Source organism: Triticum aestivum, chromosome 2B (assembly GCF_018294505.1).
Source record: "Triticum aestivum cultivar Chinese Spring chromosome 2B, IWGSC CS RefSeq v2.1, whole genome shotgun sequence".
Lineage (NCBI taxonomy): Eukaryota > Viridiplantae > Streptophyta > Magnoliopsida > Poales > Poaceae > Triticum > Triticum aestivum.
In genome coordinates this window covers 583,973,471-583,985,465 of record NC_057798.1, presented here as the reverse complement: position 1 = coordinate 583,985,465, position 11,995 = coordinate 583,973,471, and the positions used below count along the sequence as shown (strand labels likewise).

The 11,995-nt window shown below is 45.3% G+C and overlaps 1 long non-coding RNA gene across 3 annotated transcripts; it reads left to right on the top strand.

The window, feature by feature from the left end:
- The first annotated feature begins 5,951 nt into the window (after positions 1-5,951).
- Positions 5,952-11,703, top strand: LOC123046168 (uncharacterized). Of its 3 annotated transcripts, none has more exons than XR_006421991.1 (6): positions 5,952-6,274; positions 6,749-7,414; positions 7,518-7,969; positions 8,993-9,125; positions 10,481-10,654; positions 11,489-11,703. It is a non-coding gene; the product is annotated as an uncharacterized lncRNA (long non-coding RNA). The 3 variants fall into 3 exon arrangements; XR_006421992.1 differs by having other exon boundaries at positions 5,953-6,274; positions 6,749-7,163; XR_006421990.1 differs by having other exon boundaries at positions 5,953-6,274; positions 6,749-7,969.
- Positions 11,704-11,995: the final 292 nt, after the last annotated feature.

Here is an 11,995-nt window from a genome sequence, read left to right as displayed (position 1 = left end):
CCCAGCTTGGCCAAATCTTAAGTCATATCGATGCATATAATGGCGAAAAAAGGCACATATGGAGAAGTGACACATATGTGGTGGGCATAAAGCCCCGAAGATAATTATATTAAGCTTCTGCAGAAGAAGCCCCCAGGTATATTGAGCACGCATAGTGCGGCCGGAGTGATCAAAGCACACGTAAAGCTTTTAAGGCTATATATATATATATATATATATATATATAAAGGAAAGAAGAAAGAAAAGGAGGACATAATTAAAAAAAGGCGGAGGTAGGGAGACGAACACAAAGTTTGGCACTAGGCGTAGAATCTTCGTAGTCTGGCCGCGTTCCATTGGTTCGGCTCAAGTTGGTTATCTGATGCATCACGCAGACGGTACGCTCCTCCGGTGGGAACTTTATCAATGATGAAGGGACCCTCCCACTTGGGCTTGAGCTTGTCCTTTTTCTTCTCTGGTAGGCGTAAAACAAGTTCACCAACGTTATAAATTTTGGCCCGTACTTCTCTGCTTTGATACCTTCGAGCCTGCTGCTGATAGAATGCGGAACGGGCTTTTGCGATGTCACGCTCCTCCTCCAGGGAATCTAAGTTGTCCTGCCGATCTAGCTCGGCTTCTCTCTCTTCGTACATGCGCACTCGAGGTGAGTCATGAATTATATCGCAGGGTAGTACTGCCTCTGCGCCATACACCATAAAAATGGTGTGTATCCGGTGGTGCGATTTGGCGTGGTCCGCAGCCCCCATAGTACGGAGTCAAGCTCCTCTACCCAGTGCGTATCTGTTTCCTTTAAGGATCGCACTAGTATGGGTTTGATGCCGCTCATAATAAGACCATTTGCTCGTTCGACTTGACCGTTTGTTTGGGGGTGATAGATAGAGGCATAGTCGAGCTTAATGCCCATTTTGTCGCACCAAGTTTTCACCTCATCGGCTGTGAAGTTTGAGCCATTGTCGGTGATGATGCTGTGGGGGACACCGTAACGGTGCACGACCCCTGATATGAAGTCTACCACTGGTCCGGATTCGGCTGTTTTAACTGGTTTGGCCTCTATCCATTTGGTGAACTTGTCCACCATGACCAATAAATATTTTTTCTTATGGCTTCCTCCTTTAAGGGGTCCGACCATATCGAGCCCCCAGACCGCGAAGGGTCATGTTATGGGGATTGTTTGGAGGGCGGTAGGGGGCATATGGCTCTGCTTGGCAAAAAGCTGGCAACCGACGCAATGTTGGACGAGATCCTGTGCGTCTGCTCGGGCTATCAGCCAGTAAAAACCTGTACGGAAGGCCTTGCTTACAAGAGCCTGAGCTGCGACATGGTGGCCGCCGAGTCTGGCGTGGATTTCGGCCAAGAGTTGCCGCCCTTCCTCCTCGGAGATGCATCTTTGGAGCACTCCGGTGGTGCTTTTCTTATAAAGCTCTCCCTCGTGGACTTTGTAGGCTTTAGAGCGCCACACAGTGCAACGTGCTTCATTTTGGTCCTCAGGGAGTTCTTGCCTATTTAGGTAGGCTAAGAAGGGTCCTATCCACAGGGTAATGACGGCCATGATCACGTGGGTCGAAGGTGTAATTTCAGTGGCGGAGCCTCCGATTACGTCAGATTGTTCGGGATCTGGGGTTGTATTCGGATCCGGACTGGTATTGCCGGTCTCCCCTTCCCATACCACGGATGGCTTTAACAGCCTTTCCAAGAAGATATTAGGTGGGACGGGGTCGCGCTTAGCACTGATGCGGGCGAGTATATCCACCGCTTGATTGTTTTCTCGGACCACATGGTGGAATTCGAGCCCCTCGAACCGAGCTGACATTTTGAGGACGGCATTTCGGTAGGCCGCCATTTTTGGGTCTTTGGCGTCAAAGTATCCGTTTATTTGAGATATTGCAAGGTTTGAATCCCCATGCACTTCCAGACGTTGAATGTCCATGGAGACTGCCATCCGAAGCCCATGCAACAGAGCCTCATATTCGGCTGCGTTGTTGGAGTCTGTATATAATATTTGGAGTACGTATTGGACCGTGTCTCCGGTGGGGGATGTCAGGACAACGCCCGCTCCCAATCTAGCCAGCATCTTAGAGCAGTTGAAGTGCATGATCCAATTGGAGTATGCGCCGTACTCTTTAGGGAGTTCGGCCTCTGTCCATTCGGCGACAAAGTAGGCCAGTACTTGCGACTTAATGGCTCGCCGTGGTTTGTATGTTATGTCGAACGGAAGGAGCTTGATAGCCCATTTAGCAATCCGGCCCGTGGCATCACGGTTATTTATTATGTCATTGAGTGGTACTTCGGAGGCCATCATGATTGAACACTCTTGAAAGTAGTGTCGTAGCTTTCGGGATGCCATGAAGACCGCGTATGCTATCTTTTGATAATGTGGGTACCGGGACTTGCATGGAGTGAGGATAGTGGATACGTAGTATACCGGCTTTTGAAGCAGGAACTTATGTCTGTTCGTTTCTCGTTCGACGACAAGCACTGCACTTACAACCTGGTGTGTTGCGGCTATATATAACAGCATGGGTTCGCCAGTATTTGGCGCGGCCAGTATTGGATTGCTAGCCAAGAGGGCCTTTATTTCTTCCAGTCCGGCCGTGGCCGCATCCGTCCACTCGAAGTGTTCGGTGCATCGAAGAAGGCGATAAATAGGTAGTGCCTTTTCTCCCAATCGGGAGATAAAGCGGCTTACGGCAGCCACACATCCAATTAATTTCTGGATTTGCTTGAGGTCTGTTGGGGTAGCCAACTGTGACAGAGCTCGAATTTTTGCCGGATTTGCTTCAATTCCTCTATTGGAAACGATGAAGCCTAGCAGCTTTCCGGCAGGTACGTCGAAAACACATTTTTTCGGGTTGAGCTTGATGTCGTATGTTTGGAGATTATCGAACGTAAGCCTCAAGTCATCTATTAAAGATTCGACGTGTCTGGTTTTGATGACCACGTCGTCTACGTATGCCTCCACTGTTTTGCCGATCTGCTTCTCTAGGCATGTCATGCATTGATAGGTTGCGCCGGCATTTTTGAGCCCAAAAGGCATAGTATTGAAACAGAAGGGGCCGTATGGTGTGATGAATGTCATTGCGGCTTGGTCAGACTCCGCCATCTTGATTTGATGGTATCCGGAGTATGCATCGAGGAAACACAATGAGTCGTGTCCTGCGGTAGAGTTGATGATTTGATCAATGCGAGGGAGGGGGAAGGGATCCTTGTGGCAAGCCTTATTGAGGTCCTTGAAATCGACACATAGGCGCCAGGATTTGTCCTTCTTTGGTACCATCACCAGGTTTGCTAGCCAATCCAGATGTTTTATTTCTCTGATGAATTCGGCTTCGAGTAACTTGGCTAGATCTTCTCCCATGGCTTGTCGCTTAGGTTCTGAGAAGCGCCGAAGAGTCTGCTTGAACGGCTTGTATCCCTTCAGTATGTTTAGGCTATGCTCGGCCAGCCTGCGTGGGATGCCTGGTATGTCAGAAGGATGCCAGGCAAAGATGTCCCAATTCTCACGCAAGAACTCTTGTAGTGCGGCCTCTGTTGTGGGGTTCAGTTGTGCCCCAATGGATGCTGTTTTTGTAGGGTCCGTTGGGTGGACCTGGAATTTGACTATTTCGTTCGCTGGTTTGAAAGAGGTGGACTTGGGTCGTTTGTCGAGTATCACGTCGTCCCTGTCCACTGTGGAGTGCAGCGTGGTTAGTTCTTCAGCCGCGAGGGCTTCAGATAATGCCTCAAGGGCCAGTGCGGCGGTTTTATTTTCAGCGCGGAGTGCTACGTCCGGATCACTAGCTAGAGTGATGATTCCATTGGGCCCGGGCATTTTGAACTTCATGTACCCGTAATGGGGTATAACTTGAAAGCTCGTGAATGCGTCCCGCCCTAAAAAGGTGTGGTATCCGCTATTGAACGGGGCCACTTGGAATGTGATTTCTTCGGACCTATAATTCTCCGGCGTGCCGAATACCACATATAGTGTGATTTTTCCCGCACATCGTGCCTCCTGACTAGGGATGATTCCCCTGAAGGTCGTGCTGCTTCGCTCAATACGGCTCTTGTCTATTTTCATCTTGTTGAGGGTCTCCTCGTAGATGAGGTTTAATCCGCCGCCGCCGTCCATGAGCACTTTAGTAAGCCGGAAGCCGTCCACGATTGGACTAAGGACCAAAGCGGCTGGTGCCCGAGCTGTTCGGGATTGAGGTTCGTCACTGGCATTGAAAGTTATAGCCGTGTCATTTCATGGATTTATTGCTGCAATGTGGCAGACTTCGGCGAGGCTGCGGAGTGCTCGCTTGAGCCTATTGTTTGAGGCGAAAGTCTCGAAGACTGTCAGTACCGTATTGTTATTTTAGGCGGGATGTTGCTCTATGGTATGGTTGACGAGGAGATCGTCGCCGCTCTTGGCCACCTGCCATAGTATCCAACATGCTCTAAGGTTGTGTGTTGGTATGGCATCCGGTGTATTGTGAATTTTGCATGGCCCATTGAGCCATCCTTCCAATACGGTTCCACGCCCTGAGGCGGGCCTTGGTTTCTTTCTAATTGTATTGGGTGATTTGCGAGAGTGTACCCTTTTAGCTCGGACGGGGGGTTTAGTGAGTGCCGGAGGATCCCAGAATTTTGTTTGGGTTTTCCAAGCGCTTTCCATCGCACAGTACTTCTGTACTATGGCTGCCAAGTTGGAAAAGTGTACTATGTCACTACGACTTATGGCGTTGAGGATTCCCTTGTCCATGCAATTTTTGCAAAAGAATGAGATTGCGTCTTCCTCGCGACAGTCCTTAACCTTGCTCATTACAAGGAGGAATCTGGCCCATAAGTGATGTACTGTCTCTTGGGGCTCTTATCTGATGTGGGAAATATTGCTTGTATCTGGGTGGGTGGGTAGGTTTAAGTCCAAACCCCGACCCGATCTCAAACCCAGGGGCAGAGGAGCTTCTGAGCTTGGCAGCTCGGGCTCCAGGATGTTGCCCAATTTTCCTCGCCCGCTGTCTGATTCTAAGTTCGGAGCCTGGGACATGTCCTCCCGTAGAGGGGTATCCAGCTTGGAGAGCTCGGGGATCCGGACATAGTTCGTCCTCAAAATAGAGGGAGAATCAATGCGTTGCTCTTCCGCTACTGCAATCTGATGGGTGGCCGGCGGAGAGTTAATCTCCATTTGGTCGGGTTTAACCCCAATCCGATCATAGTCCGTAGCGACACCCAGAGCGGCGATGCGATCCAAGAGCTCATTCAGGGAAGAGAGCTTCATCGGATCCATCTGTTCGGCAAGTTTCGAGTTGACGTGGAGGCTGTTTTTGATGACCTGAGAAGTCATCGTCGGCACGACGACTGATCGGGCGGTCATGACGAAGCCGCCTAGTCCGGGAGTTTGGCCTAGGTCCAGGGCTCCCCCAGAGGTGATGTTGTCCTTGACAACGAGGCGAGCCATCAAACCTTACCGTGACAACACAGTGGAACTCTCAATGAAAGCACCAATGTCGGTGTCAAAACCGGTGGATCTTGGGTAGGGGGTCCCGAACTGTGCGTCTAAGGCTAATGGTAACAGGAGGCGGGGGACACGATGTTTACCCAGGTTCGGGCCCTCTCGATGGAGGTAATACCCTACTTCCTGCTTGATTGATCTTGATGATATGAGTATTACAAGAGTTGATCTACCACGAGATCATAGAGGCTAAACCCTAGAAGCTAGCCTATGATTATGATTGTTCTTGTCCTACGGACTAAACCCTCCGGTTTATATAGACACTGGAGGGGGCTAGGGTTACACAAAGTCGGTTACAGAGAAGGAGATCTACATATCCGAATCACCAAGCTTTGCCTTCCATGCAAAGGAGAGTCCCACCCGGACACGGGACGAAATCTTCAATCTTGTATCTTCATAGTCCAACAGTCTGTCCAAAATATATAGTCTGGCTGTCCGAGGACCCCTAATCCAAGACTCCCTCACCCCCTCCGCCTTATCTCCTCTGTGCTCCCTCCTCTCCCACGTCGACACCCTCGAGCCCGCACCCCCTCTGCCTTGTCTCCTCACCGCTCCCTCCTCTCAAACGTCACGCCATCGATGCGTCGTCAGGGACACCGTCGACACGTCGGGGATACGCCGCAATGGAGCTCAGATAAGAGCAGGGCAGCGGATTGGATCGAGGGCACCCGATGACCTCGCCGCCGCTGTCACCTGGATTTGCTAGCCACCGCGTGGAGTCTCCCTGGCCGCCGCCTCGAGTCACCTCCGTCACCGCCGCGAGTCAGCTCCACTTTTGCTGCCAGGAATCTCGTCCCCGGCAAGGTATGCTCCGAATCCCTGCTCTCCCTCGTCCTCCTGCCCTACTTGTTGCGTCTGTGTTGTATGCGTTTAGCCATGATCTACTCGAGGAAGCTCGAGTTCCATGACTTTTACAGGTACTATCCGCCTCCCTCCCGATATTTAGATCTCCATATTTGGTGAATGCAGTGTTTTGGTTTCATCAGATTACTATTTGTATTCGGGGATTATGTTTATAGTTCGAGCTTGGATACTCGGCAGTAGCGAATTAGGTTTTTTCGTAGAACATAATGATTAACTTGGTCTATTTCTGGAAAACTGCACTATAGAAGATGTATTTATGAAAGATCATAACACTGAAAATGCAAAATTTACAGTATGTTGTAATGATGGTCGGTGGGGTGTGACTTTTTTGCTGGCATTGTCCAGTGCAGTTTTAGGATTTCTACTGAGTGGTGCGGTGTTCTGAGATTTGTTTTTGTGTGTTACTGTCTGCAGGAAAATTCCTAGGGATTTGACTGACGGAGGCATCAGTATCTGGCATTGTCCAAGAAGCCATTGGTGGGGTTGGATCAGCTAGGTCGTAGACCTCTGATTGCTTAGGCCCCATGGCAGCAGCCGGATTGGGGCGGCGGTGGATGGCCATGGAGGGTGTGGGTGCATGCGGGCGGAACCAACATGGGTTGGTGGAGTAACGGATGCGGGCAGGGTCAGCGGTTAGGGGCACTGCGAGGAGTGGAAGGCAGCGGTCATGCACCAGATCGGAGCTGCAGTAGCAATGAGCTGCTGGTGTTTCAGGTTTGCCTCAATGGCCTTCAGCTCCAGCCCCGACCCGGATAGTGCCATGGATCCAGCAAGGTGGTCCACGCTGAGGAAGAGGAAAACAACGAGGGAAGAAGCCGGTGTTCTTATGGTTTATTCTCCTGTCGATTTCCCCTCTTGCCTTGTCTGATTTTGTGGTGAAAAGAATGGTGGATTTCTTTGCTGGGTGGTCTAATTTGGGGTTGATTTATGCCCTCAATTCCTTCCTTTTCTGGTTCCTTTCCGGCTTGCTATTCATGTCGTTCCAATGGCTGGAAGAAAGGGGACACAATATAGCTTGTTACAAATCATTTCAAAATTTCCTTGAAAGACACCATAGATGAGTTCTTTCATCATTATTTTGTATGGATCTATCTTTGTTTACTTTGTTTTTTAGTTCCATGTGTAACCATCAGATGCTTTTGCTCTTTTATTTAATTGAATGCACGTATATCTGATGTATTAGGACGAGAGGCCAGTGGATGGAAAAGGCGTTGCCTGGTCTGATTTTGTGGTGAAAACAATGGTGGATTTCTCTGCTGGGTGGTCTAATTTGGGTTTGATTTATGCCCTCGATTCCTTCCTTTTATGGTTCCTTTCTGGCTTGCTATTCATGTTCTTGCAATGGCTGGAAGAAAGAGGACACAATACAGCTTGTTACAAATCATTCCAAAGTTTCCTTGAAAGACACCATAGATGAGTTCTTTCATCATTATTTTGTATGGATCTATCCTTGTTTACTTTGTTTTTTAGTTCCCTGTGTAACCATCAGATGCCATTGCTCTTTTATTTAATTGAATGCAGGTATATAGGAGGTATTAGGATGAGAGGTCAGTGGATGGAAAAGGCGTTGGTACAAAAGTCATTGGCAAACTATAATAGGCTTATGCATCTGAGATTCCTATGATGGCGAAAAAGGTATTTTCCATTGGTACTCTTCCACAATTCAACAATGAGTTTATTGTTGGGTTTGCATTCCCATTCCTACAGTTTCTTGCCTTGAAAGGTGGGGTGACTTTTCCCTTGCTTGCTTGCAAGCTGTTCAATGAAATGCCTATGCAATCAGAAAACATCCTTATCTTTTGTTTCATCTTGCTGCTGCTAGAAACTGGTTTGTTCTTAGTGCTGCCAGGGAATTTTGAGCTGTAGATAAAGGCTTGCAGTAGGAGGGTGATCATTACGCCGGTGAAATAGCAGATTGTATAGGGTTACTGCCATATTGTTCATTTGCATGCTCTGGACTGCATATTTTTGCCCTTGGGAGATTAAGCCGTTGTGGTGTTGCTTGGTTAGTAGACGATGGGATAACTTGTCAATTCAGTTTAGATATGCATGCATGACATAATAATGATGACTCATAATCTTAGGTTTAAGGTGTTCGGTTTAGTCAAGTGTGCATCAAGGATATGGCTAGCCGCACAATGTTGGGTATAGAAAGAACCAATTGGTATACACATGATAGTTAGAGGCATCATGAAGGAATTGCTATGAAGTGGTTCGGGCTAGAGAATGGAAAATATAGTAGTTGCATAAAAAATATTTCTAGATAGTTGTATCGGTTTCAGAGAATGTTTAATATAGTTGCTTCATAAGTTTCAGAGAATGTTTAATATAGCTGCTGCATAAAAAGATTGATTAGAGTCTCATGCCAATAGAAATGTACGTCTGGATTAGCTAGCATATTTTCCCCACTGGTTGACTATATTTCAGCATTCAAATAAAAGCACCCTGGTTTGGGTTGAAACCCGAGGGAAATAAACAATCTGATCGATCCTATAAGGGTTTGGTGGTTGCTGCCACGATTGTCAAGGAGGCTCGCCTGTTTCTTTTATGTTTCTTCTTTGGCTTGAGGGAGTGAATTTATTAGTCGATAGTCGATAGTTATTAGTTGATTCCCTAATCTGATTGAAGTAGTCTGATGAATGTTTATTTACTTGTTAGTGACAAGACATTGAATGTGGAACATTACAGAGAAATGATTGACAGTTTGACAGAAGTATTATATGAGTTTCGGACGACAAGGTCGCGTATGGAGTACTTTCACTGTTAAGTTTCCATTGCCCAGCTCCTGAAGGTATGATGTCTCGACGCCTAATTTGCTTGTTTTTACTTGTTGAGGGATATATAACGGGAGTGAGCCCCATTGTTGAAAATGTTTTAAAGAGATCGACAAACAGTATAGCTCTTAGCACACATATGTTAATTTCGTTTTTTGGGTGTATGAATGCTGCCCTATCACATGAGTCATATGATTTATAAGTTGCACTGTCATATGATGAATTTATGGTATATCAGGCTTAAATTTGGACTTTTGTTTGGAGAGATGAAGTATGGAGAATCGACGTCTAAAGGAAAATAAAATGCTCGCAATATGTTTCAGTTCATATGATAAATGTCTCATGTTTCTCCTATGTAATATTACGCTAAAGTCTATTTTTTTCTCTGTACTACTTAATCTTGATTCTATCTCAAACCCCCAAACAAAACCTGCGTGTCTTTTTCATTTATACATTAGTAATGGTGTGATGTACTAACCAGTTTTTAGTAAACCTGATGATCCAACTATATATTTTAATCATGTATGTGCTTGATGATTAGGCACATGTAAGTGTTTTTGTCATATTGTTCAAACAATGATCTGCTACCACTGAAGTTACTGATCATCTCTTGTTTGGAAGGCAGGGGTATGCTTTGGTTTCTTGCTATTTGCCTTTCTCTTAAAGTACTCGACTGGATGCATCCGACAGTTTATAAATCAATAATTTCGATGGTTCTACTTTTTCAATTTATAACTCTTAGGCTTTTCTCTTAAAAATAATGTGAGAGTTATTTTTTAGGGGAAAATAGCTTTTGTTCACTTGATAAATCATGTTCGTTATAATCAGTGCTGCTATATCAAAAAGTAGTGCCTCGTGCCGGGTAGCATCCATGTTGCTATTTCTCCATGTCTTCTTCACCTGAATAGATTGCCTTCCATCGAACAGGGCTACCATTCTTGATCATAAGATTTGTTATTGTTCTAATTTTATTAGATGAAGCTACAATGGTTAACATATGAAGTGCATGTTCTAGGTTTGTTATATTAAACATGGCTACTGTTCTTGATCATATGATCTTATTCCTATATGTGCAAATCATGCCTTTAGGCTACTGGAATTTCACTATTGTTTAATTTAGGAAGAGTAGATTGATCCATTATCAAGGGCAACATGAATTATATGTGATTCAACACCTTTATAAGTTTTCCTTCTTTTAGCTTATTTGTTGCTACCTGAGATAGTACCAAGCATGATCTTTGGTTTGCCATGTACGACACCGCCGAGTCATTTTATTAAGCTGGCATTAGTAATTTTGCATTTTACATAGTTCATGTGCAAGCTAAACGTATGTCCAATAATTACTAATATTAGGTTTATAATGTTGGCACAGTCTGTTATTGCCGTTATCTTCTTGGGAGTACTTGAGAAGGCGTGGCTGGGAATGTGGGGACACGCCATGGCAGAGGCGCGTGGTTGGCAGGAGGAGTCAGGGAGGCATGAAGGTGGACATGTGGATGTTATCGTGGCATTGACACATTTCTCTCCACCGATGCTACATACCAGGGTGAGTGAATGCTATAGTGGCCTTAGATGCCCTGTCTAATTCTTGCTTGAATTTTTGTTTTGTATGCTTGGATGTATGTTCAGTTCCTACATTGTTTTTCTCATGTGGAGTTGAAACCACATTTGGTTGGTCCGATAGCAAATAATGGTATGTTTCACTCCGAAATCATATTTCATATAGAGAGATGTTCATTGTTAGTCACCGGGTTGTGGTATGAACTGACGACTTTTATAGTCAGTTTACCGTGTCATCTATTTAGAATCAAGCAAATTTGGGCCTCTAAAAAACAATCAGGTCGACATAGTAATTTTGGCAAAACGAGAGACTGTGATTTTCCTCTCTTTAATTTTGAATTACCTTTTACAGGAAAATGTTTCCTGTTTTTTGGTCTAACATGTCATAATTTGTCTCGTCGATCCATCTATATGAGAACCTTCTAAGTGGAAGTCACAAGGTGGAGCCTTTGACAGGAAATGTTTCCTTTTTTTGGTCTAACCTGTCGTAATTTTTCTCGTTGGTCCATCTATATGAGAACCTTCTACGTGGAAGTCACATGGTCGAGTCTTAGTATGTTTTTATTTAAGTTAAGCTGAAAAGTTTTTACATGATATTTGAACTAAAACTTAACTATGTCATGACTGGTACTTCATTTGAGACTCCTGGCTGATACTATGACACAATCTTCTCCGTCTTGATTCTTAATGCCTTCTTCGTTTTAGTCTCCATCTACATGTGCAATCAATATTTTGCTAGAGATGTCTATATAATTGTATTGCACATTGTTTTTCTGCTATCTAAATAACACTTGCGTTGGCTTTGGCGGTGGTGGTGCAGGATTCGTTGGAAGCCACACAGGGCACCTGAGAAGGAGAGGAGGAGAATGCTCTGAAGAGAGGAGATGATAAGTTTTATTGTTTTGTTTTAAGAGCAAGGGAGTTGATATGTAGTCCCCTGGCTTATTTGTATTCTACTATGTGTATGGCCAAAGAATTCATGATTTTATACACACATATATTTTTAAACAAAAGCCTATATATTTTTTGCTCAAACATAGTCACCGGAAGCGCACATATTTTCAATGCGTACATGATTTTAAATGGTTCTTTGTGAAGATGGTAGCAAATATTTTATGCTATCAAATTAAAATGTGTATATATGCATCTCATTGTAGATAACAATCGACCATGTTTCTTACTAAAGGTGATTGAACCATGGATAATTGTTTCCTTGTGCACAGGGATTTAGGGTGCCTCTGCGTCATTTGGTGCAACAGGTCCTCGTTTTCCCTAACTAAGAGAGATTAAATTTGTTGTCATATGTGCTTGCCCGTAACAAAATCAA